The sequence below is a fragment of the Lepidochelys olivacea genome (assembly GCF_965140295.1).
Source record: "Lepidochelys olivacea isolate rLepOli2 genome assembly, chromosome: 2".
NCBI lineage: Eukaryota > Metazoa > Chordata > Testudines > Cheloniidae > Lepidochelys > Lepidochelys olivacea.
The window spans coordinates 94463004-94469981 of record NC_140412.1 but is presented as its reverse complement, the minus strand read 5'-3'; positions in this window follow the sequence as shown (position 1 = coordinate 94469981).

Here is a 6978-nt window from a genome sequence, read left to right as displayed (position 1 = left end):
GATTACATTTCATCTTGTGTTTACTCATTTAATCTTCTTTACCTCTAAACCAAGGGTCTTCCTGAACACATAATTACAGGCCTCATAGGCCCAGTAGACCTTGCAGTGTACTTTTTATTTCCAATATATTTTCTAACCAATCCCAATCTCATATTCTGAAGTAGAAACAGTTGAGACAATGAACATCTATCACTCTATGTGGCAGGCCAAATACTACACAAATACCCACCCACCTGTTTAAAACAGTTTTAGGGATGTGACAAGAACAGAAATGAAGATTCAATTCCCATGTCATTATGTGTCAAGCCCACCCACTCTGTTAATTAGCTGATCTATACTGGGGGGCACAATAAACACAGCCTGAAAATTTGTCAAGGCTGATACACTATGGGATACATCTCCACTCTTTGCAATAATGTAATCACTTCACATCTATCATCTGGTCAGAAACCAGGTGGTTTGCTAACATCAAGTGGTTTCAAATATTTTAGAAGTGATTTACTGGAAACTATATTTACCCAAGTTTATTTTTTAACATCCGAAGCACTGTGATGATCATGGTGATAGCACCAAAACAGCACCATCTTCACTAGTGTATTCTGGTTAGAATTAAAGCCTTCTAAAGAGTACCACTCAATTAAACAATAAACCTTTGCAATAATTCTTTTCATTAGCATGACATCCATCCGTAAAGACTCCAATTTGAAATGGAATCTTTGCCCCATACTCCACCTTAGGAAGCAGTATGTCTGTTAGGGAGTATTACAAAATAATTGTTAAACAATTAAGTATGGTTTTTAAATCTGTTAGGTGAATGGATAAAGGAACAGGAACCAGATTCACTGGCATAACTGCTCCAGTGGTACAGAACAATAACTTGTTTTGAGTGGCTGGTAAAGCCAAGTTTCTGGTTGCTTTGCATCACTGCATGGGGCAAAGGAACCAGAGGCAAGTGGTGAATCTGGCCCTAGCTCTTTAAAAGGCTGCAATGTACAGTGTAGTCCAGAAATAATGAAGCTCAGTAATCACTTTCATTTAAAATGTTGACCTTGTCTGTGTTTGTCAGGTTTTGTTTTTTCATGAAAGGTTGCATGCTTTATTTGAAAACAGCATATTTTATTGAACACAAAAATGTAGAGACCATGGCCAGCATAAAGAGAGAATTTTTCCTTTACAAAGAAGGTCTTTCTGTTGACTCATTTGGAGAATTGAATAAAACCCTTTGAGTGCCCTTAATATGAATTCCAGGAGCGTGTTTATTCATATTTTTATTGAATGAAATATACTGAGGTCAATACTCAAGAAAGATTTATTTCAAATAATCATTTCAGAGTGAGTTCATGTACATGCACCGGACAATGTGTTTTTTATTTCCTCAGTGCAGTCTCCAAACTTGTATTGACAATAAGCCACTTTTGTGAATGTTTTGCTCTGAAAATAATCAAAGAATTTCTATGTTGTGCACACATTCTTCCACTGAATATTTATGTTTGCCTTAAAGAGCACAGTCTGCAATAAAGAGGGTTTCATTATGCAATGGATTTGGCATTACAAAGGCTTGACTGCTATGCAAAACACTGAGCATCCTCTATTGTTCATCTTCCCCCCTCAAGGTGGTCTCTAGTGATGCATCAAGGAAACATATCTTATACTCTTCCTAGATAAGAATGTGTCATCTCCACAATTGATTCTATATCCTGATCACTGACATATTGTCAGTATAGTCTACTTTGTACAGATGTAGATGTGTTGTAGCATAGTTAATATTCTGTTCCAAATTAAAGTTAATCCCAATCTCAATTTTCTGAATAGTTCGTTAGCTTATACTACAGAATGGGCATTGTTAAAGGAAGCATTTGATTTCTCAGCAATGTTGCAGGCTGTGTGGGTGTTGTGCATAGGTCATGACATGGCACTCAATTTATCCTCTCTAAAATCATTATGGCTATCTGTACATGGGGTTGTTGGAAAAAGGGAAGGTAAGCAAAAAGGGAAGCATGAACACCATAAAACAGTTTTCCTATTATGTTGATTGTTTTCAAAGTAAAAACATTAATGAATTTAGAAACTTAATGAATCATTTTGGTCTGTATGTGATGTTGAGAAAACAGTATTTGCTTCTATTAGCCTATTTTTTCATGTAAAAAGTGAGCACTGGGCTCACATAAACATACTGTGTAATATACACTATCTCATTTATTCAGTAAATAAATGCAGTGGTTGCCATATAAAAAGTCAATATTTATACACTGTTACTACACAATAGCATCTGAAATACCAAAGATTATCCTTCAATAAGCATAGAAAATAAGGGGCTGATCCAAACCCCATGCAAAACAATGGAAGAATTTCATTTTGTTAATGGCTTTAGATCAGGCCTATATGTAGGATCCCATACACCATTGTGCGGCTAAATATGTATTTAGATTTCCAAATGGAAAAGTCACATGCCAAGTTTGTAATGCAGAAGTCCAATCATGCAGTCAGGGCCACAATTAAACAACTCCCCCATTCCATTTGAGAGCCCCCTTCTCCATAATCTGCACACTTGCCTTTCCAAAATATCCATGAAAACATATGTTTTGTGCAGTATTCCCAGAGAAATAATTTAGGCTCTTTCAGACCAAGCAGGAGAGTGAATTCCAGAGTCAAAGTTGCTGCCAGCAGGCCCACCTGATTAAACTGAAGGTGCGCTAGCTCTACTGATCACAATTATGGCACTATCTCATGGGGGGAAAGTGGTCTTTCAAGCAGGCAACATATAGACCATTAAGGGCATAAGAGATCAAAACTGACATCATATATTCCATTGGAAATAATCAATGCAGAACAATCAAACATGCAGCACTGATAGAATGTGCTCTAGGTGAGATGCACCATTTAGTAGGCAAGTAACTGTATTGTGCACCCATTTAAGATTCTAAGTGAATTTAAAGTGCATCTGTATGTAAAGCACATTGCAATAATCTAATTTAGGAGTGGCAAGGGCAAGAATGATGCTCCACATAGACTCACAGACTTTAAGATCAGGAGGACCCATTGTGATCATCTAGTCTGACCTCCTGCACATTGCAGGCCACAGAACCTCACCAACACAGTCCTGTACTAGACCCTAACCTCTGACTGAGTTACTGAAGTCCTCTAATCATGGTTCAAAGACTTCAAGTTACAGAAAATTCACCATTTACACTAGATTAAACCTGCAAGTGACCCATGCCCCATCTGACAGCAAAGCCATATCATTCTTTGCTGGCCATGGACAAAAAATGCAATTCCAGCCATTACTTGATCACATAAGAGTGGATGTTTATTTAACTTTATCCTAGAAGCATGAACTCTATCAACAAACAACAGAAGGACACCCTCTACCTTAGTGCCGTACTACTACACTCACATATCACAGTAACGGGCATGGTATAAGACTATACATACCATAACATGTCTCCTGCCCCTTTTCCTTGTGTCCCCCAAACAACCATTATCACTGCCATTTTATCTGGATTGAGTTGTAGCCTCTAAGCTCCAAGACTGAAAGTGCCAAATCAGAGGCCATTAATAAATATATACATAGTTATTTAATATGAAGTGGAATGCAAAATATTATATTACAAGCACATTTAAATAATGTTAGAATATATATTGTATAAAAGAACTGTGCCAATAATGAAACACATCATTTGTAGAATATTTTATTCAGTCTTTCTTGTGTGAAAACCATTGAATAAATTATTCATCAATATTCACAGATTATTCAACTCTATAACACACTCAAAATAAAGGATAAAATATATTTGTTGATTGATTTTTTTCAAAAATATCAGATTATCCATTAAAATATGATGAATATTAAATTGAGCAAGTTCCATATACAAACAGAAGAAATTACTGTTGTGCATGCAGGCAGTGTAGTTGTAGCATGCACAACAGTAACAGGATGGTAGAGAGACAAAGTGGGTGAGGTAATGTCTTTTATTGGACCAACTTCTGCTGGTGGGAGAGACAAGCTTCTGAACAGCACAGAGTTCTTCTTCAAGTCTGGGAAAGGAACTCCCAACATCACAGCAAAATGCAAAACTGCAAGATTGCGTTTTGCTGTGACGCTGGGATTTTCTTTCCTAGACCTGAAGAAGAGCACTTGTGTGGCTCAAAAGCTTGTTTCTCTCACCAACAGAGGTTGGTCCAATAAAAGACATTACCTCACCCACTTTGTCTCTCTGTTGTGTATACACACACACACAGATAGAATTTATGAATGGAGGGCCGGATGTATGTGGATTTTCTTGACTAGAATGGACTTCATCTCTTTCTTTAGACTACCAAACCATACCTACAAGAGTTGACTATTTTTCTAAGAAGTATAAAGATATTTATATGTGAACAGATCTATTTTATTTCCCTTTGGAATGTTCCAGATTGCACCGTTTGACAAAAACAGTCCCTTGAGTAGACTCCTCTGCCAAAACTGCAAAGTATCCAGTCCAAATTGCTAAATATTACTATTGTTTGCACTCAAATAGCATAACTCAGATGTGATGCTGGATGTTCTGTTCCTCAAAAGCTCATTCATATGGTTGTTCATAAGGTAAAAAGGACCCAAATATGGTCAAGATTAACTTGACTGAATATTTATGAATAACGATGTGAAGTATTCACTCATCCTGTCTGTAAGTACTACATATATGATTGGCATAGTATCATGCAACTGATTTCACTATCTACAAATGTGAGGAATACTATATACTGATATAGTATATCTGATAGATATACTAGCAGAGAGTTAGGCTTTAAAGTGTAACTTAACTGTTCTTAGGTCATTGATTACATGCTGTCTAATGGTTGCCATAATAAGTCAGCATTTGCCAAGAGATATACCGTACAGAAACCACAGAGCGTATGTTTTGAGGAAAAATGCATTGCTTCTATCCAGGCCACATCCACTCTGTGGCTAATCAGAGAAATTTTCAAAGTAGCCATTTTCTCATGATTTGGGAATACTGCCAATTCCTATTAAAATGCAGAATTTCCCTGTGCATGCATCCTAAACACCAAATGCATAAGAAGTTGTAATCTAATAATTTTTGTATTTGAGAGGCACTGTGAACAGACATTTAGAGAAATATACAATTAAAGAAAGAACTCATCCAAAACTGAAGATAGGTTTCCCCATGTTTCTAAAGAGTGATGTTGTACAGAGAACAAAAAGAAGAAACATCTGTTTCCTTAAAACATGGATTTTCAGGAATTTGGGTGTTTTTCTTTCAATTTTCTATCCTGTAAAAGTGCATTTAAAAATGTGAGTCAAATCCATTTTAATTTTAGCCTTACTGTGCCAGCTAAAGTAGTATGGCATTGCGGGAATCCTGCCTTACTCCTTATCCTCTTCTTATGATCAGATCCTGAGCCCCAGGGAGCATTGCCCCCCACACCCCATGCTTTGTAATTGCCTCTCCTCACCACAGGAATCCGCTGTGTTTTGGGTCCTCCATGCATGAGAGAGCTTTATGAATGGAATTGCCATCTGACCCTTACATTAGTATTTTTATTATTTATACTTTCTATTATGGTACAGTCTAGAAGTCCACATTATAGCATTCCAGAGATTAGAGTTCAAACTTTAGAAAATATATTTTGTGGATGTTCAAAGCCAAAAACAATAAAATCCATAAGTGACAAAAACCATACAAAACAGAAATATTCAGACACAGAAGAGAAAAAAATAGAATAATTCCATTCCAATAATGGATACAAAGATTGATTATGAATATATAAAACCATTAACCACAATCAAATCTATGTTCTGAAATTAATTATATTATACATTCTAATACAATACAAATTCTATTATATTTTAGAATAATCATCATTTGCAGTATATGTCCTCTGTTGTCCTTTTCATATTCACATTTGTGCACTACACAGTTTTGGACATTGGAGCAGCTGCTCTTATATGGATCCTTCATCTGTAAGAAAGAAGTACTAAGCTTGTAACTTAGCAGCTGTGAATGGCCCGTAAAAATGGGATGAAGTTGCAGTTATTATATGCAGATTTTATTTTCTCATTTCTTCTATTTGGGCAGTGTCCTAAAGGCAGGACACCCCGTCTTTCTTCTAAGGAGAAAGTAAATGAAAAGGACAAAAAGAGAATGTATTCCAAATGTGGAGTTCTGATTGAGCAGCCTTAAAGCCAAATTGAGAAAAAAAGTTTTAAACACAGAAATCTGATAGAAGTAATTCTGAAAAAGTGCTTCATATTAACAATTGTTATACTATCTTTTATACGTGTATATAAGCCCACCCTTTGCTTACTCTTAGCTCCCAAGATTGGTTTAGTCCACTTTCTACTCTGTCCTAAATGGCTATGAGGCCTATCGAAAGATCTGAGGCCATTTTTCAAATGCCAGCCTTTATCATACTATTCTTCTTGGATGATTACTGTATTCTTTATGGATGGTGCGTCCACCATCCACCAAGTGATCAGATGATAACAGGAGTTCACAATCCCTATGACATGTGGGAGAATTCTTATACTCTCAAGAAGTCAAAAGAAGAATGTAAATGTAGGGATGAGGGGTAAAAGAAAAGGCATAGATGTATGGAAGGGTATATATATATATATATATATATAGGGATTGACTGTCCATTTATATATACATATATATATGGACAGTCAATCCCAAAACAAAATCAAACACTCCCTCTGTCAAATAGCTGCTTTTCAGCTAATCAGACATAATGCAAGAGATAGAAAATGAGTGCAATGCCAAAAGAGTCTGAGTCCCAAAGTGTGAGGTAGGTCTTCTCTTCTCCTTGAACTGGATAATTAGGAGTAAAAAGAAAGGACTGTAGCTTGGGTACATGTTGACGGTGACACAAACCTTCATCTCTCTGTGACCCTCCCTGTCCTAGAGCATGCTTGAATTGAATTCTTCAAACCAGCCACCCTAGAGTCCTTTCCCACTGTTACAGATTATACCCTGT